The sequence below is a fragment of the Hyperolius riggenbachi genome, chromosome 10 (assembly GCF_040937935.1).
Source record: "Hyperolius riggenbachi isolate aHypRig1 chromosome 10, aHypRig1.pri, whole genome shotgun sequence".
Lineage (NCBI taxonomy): Eukaryota > Metazoa > Chordata > Amphibia > Anura > Hyperoliidae > Hyperolius > Hyperolius riggenbachi.
The window spans coordinates 295,196,220-295,213,635 of record NC_090655.1 but is presented as its reverse complement, the minus strand read 5'-3'; the positions used below and the strand labels follow the sequence as shown (position 1 = coordinate 295,213,635).

At 60.2% G+C, this 17,416-nt stretch overlaps 1 protein-coding gene across 1 annotated transcript in view; it reads right to left on the bottom strand.

Moving 5' to 3' along the window:
* Positions 1–14,238, bottom strand: part of LOC137535616 (oocyte zinc finger protein XlCOF7.1-like) — a 90,227-nt gene extending 75,989 nt beyond the window's left edge. The window contains exon 1 of the mRNA XM_068257473.1: positions 14,166–14,238. The gene's annotated coding sequence lies outside the window, so the exon portion shown is untranslated. The remainder of the gene's footprint in view (positions 1–14,165) is intronic.
* Between the last annotated feature and the right edge of the window lie 3,178 nt (positions 14,239–17,416).

Sequence of the window (17,416 nt, the reverse complement as noted above, 5' to 3'; positions counted from 1 at the left end):
ACTGAGTGCTGCTTCAGCCTGAGACCCCCAGAGGGCGCTGCAGAGAGTGTAGCCCAGAACTGAGGAGGATGCCTGGCGGTGTAGTGACAGACTGGGCAGCCCCGCATGCGCAGTAGGAGCCTGCCTCCCATTACATTGTACTGAGTGCTGCTTCAGCCTGAGACCCCCAGAGGGCGCTGCAGAGAGTGTAGCCCAGAGCTGAGGAGGATGCCTGGCGGTGTAGTGACAGACTGGGCGGCCCCGCATGCGCAGTACGAGCCTGCCTCCCATTACATTGTACTGAGTGCAGCTTCAGCCTGAGACCCCCAGAGGGCGCTGCGGAGAGTGTAGCCCAGAGCTGAGGAGGATGCCTGGCGGTGTAGTGACAGACTGGGTGGCCCCGCATGCGCAGTACGAGCCTGCCTCCCATTACATTGTACTGAGTGCTGCTTCAGCCTCAGACCCCCAGAGGGCGCTGCGGAGAGTGTAGCCCAGAGCTGAGGAGGCCGCCTGGCGGTGTAGTGACAGACTGGGCGGCCCCGCATGCGCAGTACGAGCCTGCCTCCCATTACATTGTACTGAGTGCTGCTTCAGCCTGAGACCCCCAGAGGGCGCTGCAGAGAGTGTAGCCCAGAGCTGAGGAGGATGCCTGGCGGTGTAGTGACAGACTGGGCAGCCCCGCATGCGCAGTACAAGCCTGCCTCCCATTACATTGTACTGAGTGCTGCTTCAGCCTGAGACCCCCAGAGGGTGCTGCGGAGAGTGTAGCCCAGAGCTGAGGAGGACGCCTGGCGGTGTAGTGACAGACTGGGCGGCCCCGCATGCGCAGTACAAGCCTGCCTCCTATTACATTGTACTGAGTGCTGCTTCAGCCTGAGACCCCCAGAGGGCGCTGCGGAGAGTGTAGCCCAGAGCTGAGGAGGACGCCTGGCGGTGTAGTGACAGACTGGGCAGCCCCGCATGCGCAGTACGAGCCTGCCTCCCATTACATTGTACTGAGTGCTGCTTCAGCCTGAGACCCCCAGAGGGCGCTGCGGAGAGTGTAGCCCAGAGCTGAGGAGGACGCCTGGCGGTGTAGTGACAGACTGGGCGGCCCCGCATGCGCAGTACGAGCCTGCCTCCCATTACATTGTACTGAGTGCTGCTTCAGCCTGAGACCCCCAGAGGGTGCTGCGGAGAGTGTAGCCCAGAGCTGAGGAGGACGCCTGGCGGTGTAGTGACAGACTGGGCGGCCCCGCATGCGCAGTACGAGCCTGCCTCCCATTACATTGTACTGAGTGCTGCTTCAGCCTGAGACCCCCAGAGGGCGCTGCGGAGAGTTTAGCCCAGAGCTGAGGAGGATGCCTGGCGGTGTAGTGACAGACTGGGCGGCCCCGCATGCGCAGTACGAGCCTGTCTTTAAATACATTGTACTGAGTGCTGCTTCAGCCTGAGACCTCCAGAGGGCGCTGCGGAGAGTGTAGCCCAGAGCTGAGGAGGACGCCTGGCGGTGTAGTGACAGACTGGGCGGCCCCGCATGCGCAGTACGAGCCTGCCTCCCATTACATTGTACTGAGTGCTGCTTCAGCCTTAGACCCCCAGAGGGTGCTGCGGAGAGTGTAGCCCAGAGCTGAGGAGGACGCCTGGCGGTGTAGTGACAGACTGGGCGGCCCCGCATGCGCAGTACGAGCCTGCCTCCCATTACATTGTACTGAGTGCTGCTTCAGCCTGAGACCCCCAGAGGGCGCTGCGGAGAGTGTAGCCCAGAGCTGAGGAGGATGCCTGGCGGTGTTGTGACAGACTGGGCGGCCCCGCATGCGCAGTACGAGCCTGCCTCCCATTACATTGTACTGAGTGCTGCTTCAGCCTGAGACCCCCAGAGGGCGCTGCGGAGAGTGTAGCCCAGAGCTGAGGAGGACGCCTGGCGGTGTAGTGACAGACTGGGCGGCCCCGCATGCGCAGTACCAGCCTGCCTCCCATTACATTGTACTGAGTGCTGCTTCAGCCTGAGACCCCCAGAGGGCGCTGCGGAGAGTGTAGCCCAGAGCTGAGGAGGACGCCTGGCGGTGTAGTGACAGACTGGGCAGCCCCGCATGCGCAGTACGAGCCTGCCTCCCATTACATTGTACTGACAGTGCTGCTTCAGCCTCAGACCCCCAGAGGGCGCTGCGGAGAGTGTCGCCCAGAGCTGAGGAGGACGCCTGGCGGTGTAGTGACAGACTGGGTGGCCCCGCATGCGCAGTAGGAGCCTGCCTCTCATTACATTGTACTGAGTGCTGCTTCAGCCTGAGACCCCCAGAGGGCACTGCGGAGAGTGTAGCCCAGAGCTGAGGAGGAGGCCTGGCGGTGTAGTGACAGACTGGGCGGCCCCGCATGCGCAGTACGAGCCTGCCTCCCATTACATTGTACTGAGTGCTGCTTCAGCCTGAGACCCCCAGAGGGCGCTGCGGAGAGTGTAGCCCAGAACTGAGGAGGACGCCTGGCGGTGTAGTGACAGACTGGGCGGCCCCGCATGCGCAGTACGAGCCTGCCTCCCATTACATTGTACTGAGTGCAGCTTCAGCCTGAGACCCCCAGAGGGCGCTGCAGAGAGTGTAGCCCAGAGCTGAGGAGGACGCCTGGCGGTGTAGTGACAGACTGGGCGGCCCCGCATGCGCAGTACGAGCCTGCCTCCCATTACATTGTACTGAGTGCTGCTTCAGCCTGAGACCCCCAGAGGGCGCTGCGGAGAGTGTAGCCCAGAGCTGAGGAGGGCGCCTGGTGGTGTAGTGACAAACTGGGCAGCCCCGCATGTGCAGTACGAGCCTGCCTCCCATTACATTGTACTGAGTGCTGCTTCAGCCTGAGACCCCCAGAGGGTGCTGCGGAGAGTGTAGCCCAGAGCTGAGGAGGACGCATGGCGGTGTAGTGACAGACTGGGTGGCCCCGCATGCGCAGTACGAGCCTGCCTCCCATTACATTGTACTGAGTGCTGCTTCAGCCTGAGACCTCCAGAGGGCGCTGCGGAGAGTGTAGCCCAGAGCTGAGGAGGACACCTGGCGGTGTAGTGACAGCCTGGGCGGCCCCGCATGCGCAGTAGGAGCCTGCCTCCCATTACATTGTACTGAGTGCTGCTTCAGCCTGAGACCCCCAGAGGGCGCTGCGGTGAGTGTAGCCCAGAGCTGAGGAGGACGCCTGGCGGTGTAGTGACAGACTCGGCACCCCGCATGTGCAGTACGAGCCTGCCTCCCATTACATTGTACTGAGTGCTGCTTCAGCCTGAGACCCCTAGAGGGCGCTGCGGAGAGTGTAGCCCAGAACTGAGGAGGACGCCTGGCGGTGTAGTGACAGACTGGGCGGCCCCGCATGCGCAGTACGAGCCTGCCTCCAATTACATTGTACAGAGTGCTGCTTCAGCCTGAGACCCCCAGAGGGCGCTGCGGAGAGTGTAGCCCAGAGCTGAGGAGGATGCCTGGCGGTGTAGTGACAGACTGGGCGGCCCCGCATGCGCAGTACGAGCCTGCCTCCCATTACATTGTACTGAGTGCTGCTGCTTCAGCCTGAGACCCCCAGAGGGTGCTGCGGAGAGTGTAGTCCAGAACTGAGGAGGATGCCTGGCGGTGTAGTGACAGACTGGGCGGCCCCGCATGTGCAGTACGAGCCTGCCTCCCATTACATTGTACTGAGTGCTGCTTCAGCCTGAGACCCCCAGAGGGCGCTGCGGAGAGTGTAGCTCAGAGCTGAGGAGGACGCCTGGCAGTGTAGTGACAGACTGGGCGGCCCCGCATGCGCAGTACGAGCCCGCCTCCCATTACATTGTACTGAGTGCTGCTTCAGCCTGAGACCCCCAGAGGGTGCTGCGGAGAGTGTAGCCCAAAGCTGAGGAGGCCGCCTGGCGGTGTAGTGACAGACTGGGCGGCCCCGCATGCGCAGTACGAGCCTGCCTCCCATTACATTGTACTGAGTGCTGCTTCAGCCTCAGACCCCCAGAGGGCGCTGCGGAGAGTGTAGCCCAGAGCAGAGGAGGCCGCCTGGCGGTGTAGTGACAGACTGGGCAGCCCCGCATGCGCAGTACGAGCCTGCCTCCCATTACATTGTACTGAGTGCTGCTTCAGCCTGAGACCCCCAGAGGGCGCTGCAGAGAGTGTAGCCCAGAGCTGAGGAGGCCGCCTGGCGTTGTAGTGACAGACTGGGCGGCCCCGCATGCGCAGTACGAGCCTGCCTCCCATTACATTGTACTGAGTGCTGCTTCAGCCTGAGACCCCCAGAGGGCGCTGCGGAGAGTGTAGCCCAGAGCTGAGGAGGACGCCTGGCGGTGTAGTGACAGACTGGGCGGCCCCGCATGCGCAGTACGAGCCTGCCTCCCATTACATTGTACTGAGTGCTGCTTCAGCCTGAGACCCCCAGAGGGTGCTGCGGAGAGTGTAGCCCAGAGCTGAGGAGGACGCCTGGCGGTGTAGTGACAGACTGGGCAGTCCCGCATGCGCAGTACGAGCCTGCCTCCCATTACATTGTACTGAGTGCTGCTTCAGCCTGAGACCCCCAGAGGGCGCTGCGGAGAGTGTAGCCCAGAGCTGAGGAGGACGCCTGGCGGTGTAGTGACAGACTGGGCGGCCCCGCATGCGCAGTACGAGCCTGCCTCCCATTACATTGTACTGAGTGCTGCTTCAGCCTGAGACCCCCAGAGGGTGCTGCGGAGAGTGTAGCCCAGAGTTGAGGAGGACGCCTGGCGGTGTAGTGACAGACTGGGCGGCCCCGCATGCGCAGTACAAGCCTGCCTCCCATTACATTGTACTGAGTGCTGCTTCAGCCTGAGACCCCCAGAGGGCGCTGCAGAGAGTGTAGCCCAGAGCTGAGGAGGACGCCTGGCAGTGTAGTGACAGACTGGGCAGCCCCGCATGCGCAGTACGAGCCTGCCTCCCATTACATTGTACTGAGTGCTGCTTCAGCCTGAGACCCCCAGAGGGCGCTGCGGAGAGTGTAGCCCAGAGCTGAGGAGGACGCCTGGCAGTGTAGTGACAGACTGGGCGGCCCCGCATTCGCAGTACGAGCCTGCCTCCCATTACATTGTACTGAGTGCTGCTTCAGCCTGAGACCCCCAGAGGGCGCTGCAGAGAGTGTAGCCCAGAACTGAGGAGGATGCCTGGCGGTGTAGTGACAGACTGGGCAGCCCCGCATGCGCAGTAGGAGCCTGCCTCCCATTACATTGTACTGAGTGCTGCTTCAGCCTGAGACCCCCAGAGGGCGCTGCGGAGAGTGTAGCCCAGAGCTGAGGAGGATGCCTGGCGGTGTAGTGACAGACTGGGCGGCCCCGCATGCGCAGTACGAGCCTGCCTCCCATTACATTGTACTGAGTGCAGCTTCAGCCTGAGACCCCCAGAGGGCGCTGCGGAGAGTGTAGCCCAGAGCTGAGGAGGACGCCTGGCGGTGTAGTGACAGACTGGGGGGCCCCGCATGCGCAGTACGAGCCTGCCTCCCATTACATTGTACTGAGTGCTGCTTCAGCCTGAGACCCCCAGAGGGTGCTGCGGAGAGTGTAGCCCAGAGCTGAGGAGGAACGCCTGGCAGTGTAGTGACAGACTGGGCAGCCCCGCATGCGCAGTACGAGCCTGCCTCCCATTACATTGTACTGAGTGCTGCTGCTTCAGCCTGAGACCCCCAGAGGGTGCTGCGGAGAGTGTAGCCCAGAGCTGAGGAGGCCGCCTGGCAGTGTAGTGACAGACTGGGCGGCCCCGCATGCGCAGTACCAGCCTGCCTCCCATTACATTGTACTGAGTGCTGCTTCAGCCTGAGACCCCCAGAGGGCGCTGCGGAGAGTGTAGCCCAGAGCTGAGGAGGATGCCTGGCGGTGTAGTGACAGACTGGGCGGCCCCGCATGCGCAGTACGAGCCTGCCTCCCATTACATTGTACTGAGTGCTGCTTCAGCCTGAGACCCCCAGAGGGCGCTGCGGAGAGTGTAGCCCAGAGCTGAGGAGGATGCCTGGCGGTGTAGTGACAGACTGGGCGGCCCCGCATGCACAGTACGAGCCTGCCTCCCATTACATTGTACTGAGTGCTGCTTCAGCCTGAGACCCCCAGAGGGCGCTGCAGAGAGTGTAGCCCAGAGCTGAGGAGGCCGCCTGGCGTTGTAGTGACAGACTGGGCGGCCCCGCATGCGCAGTACGAGCCTGCCTCCCATTACATTGTACTGAGTGCTGCTTCAGCCTGAGACCCCCAGAGGGCGCTGCAGAGAGTGTAGCCCAGAGCTGAGGAGGACGCCTGGCGGTGTAGTGACAGACTAGGCGGCCCCGCATGCGCAGTACGAGCCTGCCTCCCATTACATTGTACTGAGTGCTGCTTCAGCCTGAGACCCCAGAGGGCGCTGCGGAGAGTGTAGCCCAGAACTGAGGAGGACGCCTGGCGGTGTAGTGACAGACTGGGCAGCCCCGCATGCGCAGTACGAGCCTGCCTCCCATTACATTGTACTGAGTGCTGCTTCAGCCTGAGACCCCCAGAGGGCGCTGCGGAGAGTGTAGCCCAGAGCTGAGGAGGACGCCTGGCGGTGTAGTGACAGACTGGGCAGCCCCGCATGCGCAGTACCAGCCTGCCTCCCATTACATTGTACTGAGTGCTGCTTCAGCCTGAGACCCCCAGAGGGCGCTGCGGAGAGTGTAGCCCAGAGCTGAGGAGGACGCCTGGCGGTGTAGTGACAGACTGGGCAGCCCCGCATGCGCAGTACGAGCCTGCCTCCCATTACATTGTACTGACAGTGCTGCTTCAGCCTCAGACCCCCAGAAGGCGCTGCGGAGAGTGTCGCCCAGAGCTGAGGAGGACGCCTGGCGGTGTAGTGACAGACTGGGCGGCCCCGCATGCGCAGTAGGAGCCTGCCTCCCATTACATTGTACTGAGTGCTGCTTCAGCCTGAGACCCCCAGAGGGCGCTGCGGAGAGTGTAGCCCAGAGCTGAGGAGGTGTAACGAAAAATCTGCAACGCCGGATGGATTGCGGAAATATGGTCGCATCCAGTCCGGCAAGCGGACCTTCCAACGCGGGATGCGGAAATTCGTCCGCATCCGCTGCGCACACCCGTCCGAGCACTCTGCTCCAAACTCACCAACATGCTGTTCACCAGGGTTCTGCCATCTTGCCTCTAGGGGGTGCGGCCGCACACCAGACACGCCTTTATACTCTTAGAAAGCGTGTCAGCTGACCTGGAGGTCAGCTGACATTTTAGCCTGCTCTGATTGGTTGCTGCCTGGGGTGGAGACTTCTCTCCCAGGCAGTATATAAGGAAGTGCTTTTCAGTCACACTTTGTCTGTGTTTGCGATACCCTGTGTCAGCACTCAGACCTTAGACTAGATCCCAGGTGTTGAAACCAAGGACTTCACACCTAGACTAGGAGATTATTATTATTGTTATTGATTCTCTGTGTATGATTCTGTGCCTGTCTTGACTTCTCTTCTGCTTCCTGATTCTGTACTCTGCCAGCCCGTACCGTTAACGACTATTGGCTTGGTTCCTGACTATTCTCTCGTCTCACGTCTCTGTACTGTTGCCGCCTGTACTGTTGCCGAACCTCTTTCTGTCTGACCTTGCTCCCTTCAGTGGAACGTCTCCTACTGTTGGGTTATTATCTGAGGCTTGCCTCCCTGAGACGCCGGCCCTAGCAGACCGTTACTGCCAGAGGCCGAGATTCCTCCACTGCCACTTTGGGGGATCTCACACACGGGGTTCCCATTCAGAGGTAACCACACCTCTGAGGAATTGCCGTGTGGTGGATATTTCCACAACTTTGTGAATATTTACTGCTTTGTATATTTTCATGTTGTTCGTGTGTCCACTGCTTTACATCTACCCGCATTATTAGCAATTCCGCAGATTGCTATATAATCGGGTCTATCCTTGTATTATTGGCGATACTGCGGATCCCCAATAATCAAGGTTCGGGGTGTGACACTGGTCTGAGTAGATCATTTCAGGCACTTACCGTGTTAGTGAGCCTTCCGCTGATTTACCATCAGGAAGATACTTACTATTTCACTCTAACATATCTGCATTAGTGGTGATTCTGTATATCACCACTTAATCAGATATTTGTGCCTCTTGCTGACACCAATCGTTACAGGAGGAGGCCTGGCGGTGTAGTGACAGACTGGGCGGCCCCGCATGCGCAGTACGAGCCTGCCTCCCATTACATTGTACTGAGTGCTGCTTCAGCCTGAGACCCCCAGAGGGCGCTGCGGAGAGTGTAGCCCAGAACTGAGGAGGACGCCTGGCGGTGTAGTGACAGACTGGGCGGCCCCGCATGCGCAGTACGAGCCTGCCTCCCATTACATTGTACTGAGTGCTGCTGCTTCAGCCTGAGACCCCCAGAGGGTGCTGCGGAGAGTGTAGCCCAGAGCTGAGGAGGCCGCCTGGCGGTGTAGTGACAGACTGGGCAGCCCCGCATGCGCAGTACGAGCATGCCTCCCATTACATTGTACTGAGTGCTGCTTCAGCCTGAGACCCCCAGAGGGTGCTGCGGAGAGTGTAGCCCAGAGCTGAGGAGGCCGCCTGGCAGTGTAGTGACAGACTGGGCGGCCCCGCATGCGCAGTACCAGCCTGCCTCCCATTACATTGTACTGAGTGCTGCTTCAGCCTGAGACCCCCAGAGGGCGCTGCGGAGAGTGTAGCCCAGAGCTGAGGAGGATGCCTGGCGGTGTAGTGACAGACTGGGCGGCCCCGCATGCACAGTACGAGCCTGCCTCCCATTACATTGTACTGAGTGCTGCTTCAGCCTGAGACCCCCAGAGGGCGCTGCAGAGAGTGTAGCCCAGAGCTGAGGAGGCCGCCTGGCGTTGTAGTGACAGACTGGGCGGCCCCGCATGCGCAGTACGAGCCTGCCTCCCATTACATTGTACTGAGTGCTGCTTCAGCCTGAGACCCCCAGAGGGCGCTGCAGAGAGTGTAGCCCAGAGCTGAGGAGGACGCCTGGCGGTGTAGTGACAGACTAGGCGGCCCCGCATGCGCAGTACGAGCCTGCCTCCCATTACATTGTACTGAGTGCTGCTTCAGCCTGAGACCCCAGAGGGCGCTGCGGAGAGTGTAGCCCAGAACTGAGGAGGACGCCTGGCGGTGTAGTGACAGACTGGGCAGCCCCGCATGCGCAGTACGAGCCTGCCTCCCATTACATTGTACTGAGTGCTGCTTCAGCCTGAGACCCCCAGAGGGCGCTGCGGAGAGTGTAGCCCAGAGCTGAGGAGGACGCCTGGCGGTGTAGTGACAGACTGGGCAGCCCCGCATGCGCAGTACCAGCCTGCCTCCCATTACATTGTACTGAGTGCTGCTTCAGCCTGAGACCCCCAGAGGGCGCTGCGGAGAGTGTAGCCCAGAACTGAGGAGGACGCCTGGCGGTGTAGTGACAGACTGGGCGGCCCCGCATGCGCAGTACGAGCCTGCCTCCCATTACATTGTACTGAGTGCTGCTTCAGCCTGAGACCCCCAGAGGGTGCTGCGGAGAGTGTAGCCCAGAGCTGAGGAGGACGCCTGGCGGTGTAGTGACAGACTGGGCGGCCCCGCATGCGCAGTACCAGCCTGCCTCCCATTACATTGTACTGAGTGCTGCTTCAGCCTGAGACCCCCAGAGGGCGCTGCGGAGAGTGTAGCCCAGAGCTGAGGAGGACGCCTGGCGGTGTAGTGACAGACTGGGCAGCCCCGCATGCGCAGTACGAGCCTGCCTCCCATTACATTGTACTGACAGTGCTGCTTCAGCCTCAGACCCCCAGAAGGCGCTGCGGAGAGTGTCGCCCAGAGCTGAGGAGGACGCCTGGCGGTGTAGTGACAGACTGGGCGGCCCCGCATGCGCAGTAGGAGCCTGCCTCCCATTACATTGTACTGAGTGCTGCTTCAGCCTGAGACCCCCAGAGGGCGCTGCGGAGAGTGTAGCCCAGAGCTGAGGAGGAGGCCTGGCGGTGTAGTGACAGACTGGGCGGCCCCGCATGCGCAGTACGAGCCTGCCTCCCATTACATTGTACTGAGTGCTGCTTCAGCCTGAGACCCCCAGAGGGCGCTGCGGAGAGTGTAGCCCAGAACTGAGGAGGACGCCTGGCGGTGTAGTGACAGACTGGGCGGCCCCGCATGCGCAGTACGAGCCTGCCTCCCATTACATTGTACTGAGTGCAGCTTCAGCCTGAGACCCACAGAGGGCGCTGCAGAGAGTGTAGCCCAGAGCTGAGGAGGACGCCTGGCGGTGTAGTGACAGACTGGGCGGCCCCGCATGCGCAGTACGAGCCTGCCTCCCATTACATTGTACTGAGTGCTGCTTCAGCCTGAGACCCCCAGAGGGCGCTGCGGAGAGTGTAGCCCAGAGCTAAGGAGGACGCCTGGTGGTGTAGTGACAAACTGGGCAGCCCCGCATGTGCAGTACAAGCCTGCCTCCCATTACATTGTACTGAGTGCTGCTTCAGCCTGAGACCCCCAGAGGGCGCTGCAGAGAGAGTAGCCCAGAACTGAGGAGGATGCCTGGCGGTGTAGTGACAGACTGGGCAGCCCCGCATGCGCAGTAGGAGCCTGCCTCCCATTACATTGTACTGAGTGCTGCTTCAGCCTGAGACCCCCAGAGGGCGCTGCGGAGAGTGTAGCCCAGAGCTGAGGAGGATGCCTGGCGGTGTAGTGACAGACTGGGCGGCCCCGCATGCGCAGTACGAGCCTGCCTCCCATTACATTGTACTGAGTGCAGCTTCAGCCTGAGACCCCCAGAGGGCGCTGCGGAGAGTGTAGCCCAGAGCTGAGGAGGACGCCTGGCGGTGTAGTGACAGACTGGGCGGCCCTGCATGCGCAGTACCAGCCTGCCTCCCATTACATTGTACTGAGTGCTGCTTCAGCCTGAGACCCCCAGAGGGCGCTGCGGAGAGTGTAGCCCAGAGCTGAGGAGGATGCCTGGCGGTGTAGTGACAGACTGGGCGGCCCCGCATGCGCAGTACGAGCCTGCCTCCCATTACATTGTACTGAGTGCTGCTTCAGCCTGAGACCCCCAGAGGGTGCTGCGGAGAGTGTAGCCCAGAGCTGAGATGGACGCCTGGCGGTGTAGTGACAGACTGGGCGGCCCCGCATGCGCAGTAGGAGCCTGCCTCCCATTACATTGTACTGAGTGCTGCTTCAGCCCGAGACCCCCAGAGGGCGCTGCGGAGAGTGTAGCCCAGAGCTGAGGAGGACGCCTGGCGGTATAGTGACAGACTGGGGGCCCCGCATGCGCAGTAGGAGCCTGCCTCCCATTACATTGTACTGAGTGCTGCTTCAGCCTGAGACCCCCAGAGGGCGCTGCGGAGAGTGTAGCCCAGAGCTGAGGAGGACGCCTGGCGGTGTAGTGACAGACTGGGCGGCCCCGCATGCGCAGTACGAGCCTGCCTCCCATTACATTGTACTGAGTGCTGCTTCAGCCTGAGACCCCCAGAGGGCGCTGCGGAGAGTGTAGCCCAGAACTGAGGAGGACGCCTGGCGGTGTAGTGACAGACTGGGCAGCCCCGCATGCGCAGTACGAGCCTTCCTTCCATTACATTGTACTGAGTGCTGCTTCAGCCTGAGGCCCCCAGAGGGTGCTGCGGATAGTGTAGCCCAGAGCTGAGATGGACGCCTGGCGGTGTAGTGACAGACTGGGCGGCCCCGCATGCGCAGTAGGAGCCTGCCTCCCATTACATTGTACTGAGTGCTGCTTCAGCCCGAGACCCCCAGAGGGCGCTGCGGAGAGTGTAGCCCAGAGCTGAGGAGGACGCCTGGCGGTATAGTGACAGACTGGGGGCCCCGCATGCGCAGTAGGAGCCTGCCTCCCATTACATTGTACTGAGTGCTGCTTCAGCCTGAGACCCCCAGAGGGCGCTGCGGAGAGTGTAGCCCAGAGCTGAGGAGGACGCCTGGCGGTGTAGTGACAGACTGGACGGCCCCGCATGCGCAGTAGGAGCCTGCCTCCCATTACATTGTACTGAGTGCTGCTTCAGCCTGAGACCCCCAGAGGGCGCTGCGGAGAGTGTAGCCCAGAGCTGAGGAGGATGCCTGGCGGTGTAGTGACAGACTGGGCGGCCCCGCATGTGCAGTACGAGCCTGCCTCCCATTACATTGTACTGAGTGCTGCTTTAGCCTGAGACCCCCAGAGGGCGCTGCAGAGAGTGTAGCCCAGAGCTGAGGAGGATGCCTGGCGGTGTAGTGACAGACTGGGCGGCCCCGCATGCGCAGTACGAGCCTGCCTCCCATTACATTGTACTGAGTGCTGCTTCAGCCTGAGACCCCCAGAGGGCGCTGCAGAGAGTGTAGCCCAGAGCTGAGGAGGATGCCTGGCGGTGTAGTGACAGACTGGGCGGCCCCGCATGCGCAGTAGGAGCCTGCCTCCCATTACATTGTACTGAGTGCTGCTTCAGCCTGAGACCCCCAGAGGGCGCTGCGGAGAGTGTAGCCCAGAGCTGAGGAGGATGCCTGGCGGTGTAGTGACAGACTGGGCGGCCCCGCATGCGCAGTACAAGCCTGCCTCCCATTACATTGTACTGAGTGCTGCTTCAGCCTGAGACCCCCAGAGGGCGCTGCGGAGAGTGTAGCCCAGAGCTGAGGAGGACGCCTGGCGGTGTAGTGACAGACTGGGCAGCCCCGCATGCGCAGTAGGAGCCTGCCTCCCATTACATTGTACTGCAGCGCCTCCTTCATATCTCGGCTTCCGCAGCTCACACACTCCCGACATGGGCCTCTATTTATAAAACTTTTCCCTCCAGTTTAGCGGTCAAAACAGCGGACTTTCCCGACCATTTAGCAAAGTGGGCATTTATAAAAGCTGTTCCCGCATGAAAATCTACAATCCCCCAGCAGAGCGAGAAATCTCCACCTTCTGCAGTGTTTTGTAGATTTATCTAGAAAAAAGTAACAAAATGTCCATTCATAAAGATTAGAGGAGGCGGTATGTGGACGGGAAATACCGCTTCCTCGGATGTAGCGAGAAGAGTTTGGATCAGTGGCGGACACAGCCAGCAGTGGGCCCCTGTGCAATATTGTAATTGTGGGATCCCTACGAACTTACACGCGCGCCGCGGCAAAATATGGGCGTGTCTACAACCTAGGCGTGGACAGAACCTGCGGCACGTGGCGCCGCGGCAAAAAATGGGCGTGGCAATGACCGGATGAGGGCGGAGCTAACTGTAACTTAAAGCGGACCCGGGGTGAGGGTTTATTTCCTTTTAAACAATACTAGTTGCCTGGCGGCCCTGCTGATCTATTTGGCTGTAGTAGTGAACTGAATTACACCAGAAACAAGCCATGCAGCTAATCTTGTCAGTTCTGACAATATTGTCAGAAACCCCTGACCTGCTGCATGCTTGTTCAGGGTCTATGGTTGAAAGAATAAGAGGCAGAGGACCAGAACAGCAACCAGGCAACTGGTATTGCTTAAAAGGAGAGAAATATGGCAGCCTCAAGATTATTCTCACCTCAGGTTCCCTTGAAAAGTGCAACGCAAAGACAGTGGGCCCAAGTTTTAGTGACCCTTTCCCCAGAAAATTCACATAATTGTGCAGGTTTTCTCAAGAAAATACACATAATGTGAGCAGATATGCCCAGAAAATACATGCAATCATTTCGGCAGATATGCCCAGAAAATACGTGCAATCAAGTCGGCAGATATGCCCAGAAAATACGTGCAATCAAGTCGGCAGATATGCCCAGAAAATACGTGCAATCAAGTCGGCAGATATGCCCAAAAAATACGTGCAATCATTTCGGCAGATATGCCCAGAAAATACGTGCAATCAAGTCGGCAGATATGCCCAGAAAATACGTGCAATCAAGTCGGCAGATATGCCCAGAAAATACGTGCAATCAAGTCGGCAGATATGCCCAGAAAATACGTGCAATCAAGTCGGCAGATATGCCCAGAAAATACGTGCAATCATGTCGGCAGATATGCCCAGAAAATACATGCAATCATGTCGGCAGATTTGCGCAGAAAATACGTGCAATCAAGTCGGCAGATATGCCCAGAACATACGTGCAATCATGTCGGCAGATATGCCCAGAAAATACATGCAATCATGTCGGCAGATTTACGCAGAAAATACGTGCAATGATGTCGGCAGATATGCCCAGAAAATACGTGCAATCATGTCGGCAGATTTGCGCAGAAAATACATGCAATCATGTCGGCAGATTTGCGCAGAAAATACATGCAATCATGTGGCAGACCTGCCCAGAACATACACCTGCTAATATAAATAAAAAAAGAAAAACATTTACTCACCTGCAGCAGCAGACCTCCTGTCCCAGCCTCCATCCGGCGCGCAGCTCCCATGGGTGGTTGGGTGGATAGGTAGCCTGGTGGGTGGGTGAGTGGGTGGGTGAGTGGGTTGGTAGCCTGGTGGGTGGGTAGGTAGCCTGGTGGGTAGGTAGCCTGGTGGGTGGGTTGGTAACTAGCCCGGTAGGTAGGTAGGTAGCCTGGTGGGTGGGTTGGTAACTAGCCTGGTAGGTAGCCGGGTGGGTGGATAGGTAGCCTGGTGGGTGGGTGAGTTGGTAGCCTGGTGGGTGGGTAGGTAGCCTGGTGGGTAGGTAGCCTGGTGGGTGGGTTGGTAACTAGCCCGGTAGGTAGCCTGGTGGGTGGGTAGGTAGGTAGCCTGGTTAGTGGGTAGGTAGGTAGGTAGCCTGGTGGGTGGGTAGCCTGGTGGGTGGGTTGGTAACTAGCCCGGTAGGTAGCCGGGTGGGTGGTTAGGTAGGTAGCCTGGTGGGTGGGTGGGTAGGTAGGTAGCCTGGTGGGTGGGTGGGTAGGTAGGTAGCCGGGTGGGTGGGTTGGTAACTAGCCCGGTAGGTAGCCGGGTGGGTGGTTAGGTAGGTAGCCGGGTGGGTAGGTAGGTAGCCGGGTGGGTGGTTAGGTAGGTAGCCGGGTGGGTAGGTAGGTAGGAAGCCTGGTGGGTGGGTAGGTAGGAAGCCTGGTGGGTAGGTAGGAAGCCTGGTGGGTGGATAGGTAGCCGGGTGGGTAGGTAGGTAGGAAGCCTGGTGGGTGGTTAGGTAGTCGGGTGGGTAGGTAGGTAGGAAACCTGGTGGGTGGGTAGGTAGCCGGGTGGGTAGGTAGGAAGCCTGGTGGGTAGGTAGGTAGGAAGCCTGGTGGGTGGTTAGGTAGTCGGGTGGGTAGGTAGCCTGGTGGGTGGGTAGGTAGCCGGGTGGGCAGGTGGTTAGGTAGCCGGGTGGGTAGGTAGCCTGGTGGGTGGGTAGGTAGCCGGGTGGGTGGTTAGGTAGTCGGGTGGGTGGTTAGGTAGTCGGGTGGGTGGTTAGGTAGGAAGCCTGGTGGGTGGGTAGGTAGCCGGGTGGGTAGGTAGGAAGCCTGGTGGGTAGGTAGGAAGCCTGGTGGGTGGGTAGGTAGCCGGGTGGGTGGGTAGGTAGCCGGGTGGGTAGGTGGTTAGGTAGCCGGGTGGGTAGGTAGCCTGGTGGGTGGGTAGGTAGCCGGGTGGGTGGTTAGGTAGGAAGCCTGGTGGGTGGGTAGGTAGCCGGGTGGGTGGTTAGGTAGAAAGCCTGGTGGGTAGGTAGCCTGGATGGTGGGTAGGTAGCCGGTTGGGTAGGTGGTTAGGTAGCCGGGTGGGTAGGTAGCCGGGTGGGTAGGTAGGTAGCCGGGTGGGTGGTTAGGTAGCCGGGTGGGTAGGTAGGAAGCCTGGTGGGTGGGTAGGTAGCCGGGTGGGTAGGTAGGTAGGAAGCCTGGTGGGTGGTTAGGTAGTCGGGTGGGTAGGTAGGTAGGAAGCCTGGTGGGTGGGTAAGTAGCCGGGTGGGTAGGTGGTTAGGTAGCCGGGTGGGTAGGTGGTTAGGTAGCCGGGTGGGTAGGTAGAAAGCCTGGTGGGTGGTTAGGTAGCCGGGTGGGTAGGTAGGAAGCCTGGTGGGTGGTTAGGTAGCCGGGTGGGTAGGTGGTTAGGTAGCCGGGTGGGTAGGTAGGTAGGAAGCCTGGTGGGTGGTTAGGTAGCCGGGTGGGTAGGTAGGAAGCCTGGTGGGTGGTTAGGTAGCCGGGTGGGTAGGTGGTCAGGTAGTCGGGTGGGTAGGTAGGTAGGAAGCCTGGTGGGTGGGTAGGTAGCCGGGTGGGTAGGTAGGTAGGAAGCCTGGTGGGTGGTTAGGTAGCCGGGTGGGTAGGTGGTTAGGTAGCCGGGTGGGTAGGTAGGTAGGAAGCCTGGTGGGTGGTTAGGTAGCCGGGTGGGTAGGTAGGAAGCCTGGTGGGTGGTTAGGTAGCCGGGTGGGTATGTGGTTAGGTAGCCGGGTGTGTAGGTAGGTAGGAAGCCTGGTGGGTGGTTAGGTAGCTGGGTGGGTAGGTGGTTAGGTAGCCGGGTGGGTAGGTAGGTAGGAAGCCTGGTGGGTGGTTAGGTAGTCGGGTGGGTAGGTAGGTAGGAAGCCTGGTGGGTGGGTAGGTAGTCGGGTGGGTAGGTGGTTAGGTAGCCGGGTGGGTAGGTAGCCTGGTGGGTGGGTAGGTAGCCGGGTGGGTAGGTGGTTAGGTAGCCGGGTGGGTAGGTAGCCTGGTGGGTGGGTAGGTAGCCGGGTGGGTAGGTGGTTAGGTAGCCGGGTGGGTAGGTAGGTAGGTAGGTAGCCTGGTGGGTGGGTAGGTAGTCGGGTGGGTGGTTAGGTAGTCGGGTGGGTGGGTAAGAAGCCTGGTGGGTAGGTAGGAAGCCTGGTGGGTGGGTAGGTAGCCGGGTGGGTAGGTAGGAAGCCTGGTGGGTAGGTAGGAAGCCTGGTGGGTAGGTAGCCGGGTGGGTAGGTAGGTAGGAAGCCTGGTGGGTGGTTAGGTAGTCGGGTGGGTAGGTAGGTAGGAAGCCTGGTGGATAGGTGGTTAGGTAGCCTGGTGGGTGATTAGGTAGCCGGGTGGGTGGTTAGGTAGTCGGGTGGGTAGGTGGTTAGGTAGCCGGGTGGGTGGTTAGGTAGGTAGCCGGGTGGGTGGGTAGGTAGCCGGGTGGGTGGTTAGGTAGTTGGGTGGGTGGTTAGGTAGTCGGGTGGGTGGTTAGGTAGGTAGTCGGGTGGGTAGGTAGGAAGCCTGGTGGGTAGGTAGGTAGGAAGCCTGGTGGGTGGTTAGGTAGTCGGGTGGGTAGGTAGGTAGGAAGCCTGGTGGGTGGGTAGGTAGCCGGGTGGGTAGGTGGTTAGGTAGCCGGGTGGGTGGTTAGGTAGGTAGCCGGGTGGGTGGGTAGGTAGCCGAGTGGGTGGTTAGGTAGTCGGGTGGGTGGTTAGGTAGTCGGGTGGGTGGTTAGGTAGGTAGCCGGGTGGGTAGGTAGGAAGCCTGGTGGGTAGGTAGGAAGCCTGGTGGGTGGGTAGGTAGCCGGGTGGGTAGGTAGGTAGGAAGCCTGGTGGGTGGTTAGGTAGTCGGGTGGGTAGGTAGGTAGGAAGCCCGGTGGGTGGGTAGGTAGCCGGGTGGGTAGGTGGTTAGGTAGGTAGCCGGGTGGGTGGGTAGGTAGCCGAGTGGGTGGTTAGGTAGTCGGGTGGGTGGTTAGGTAGGTAGCCGGGTGGTTAGGTAGGTAGCCGGGTGGGTAGGTAGGA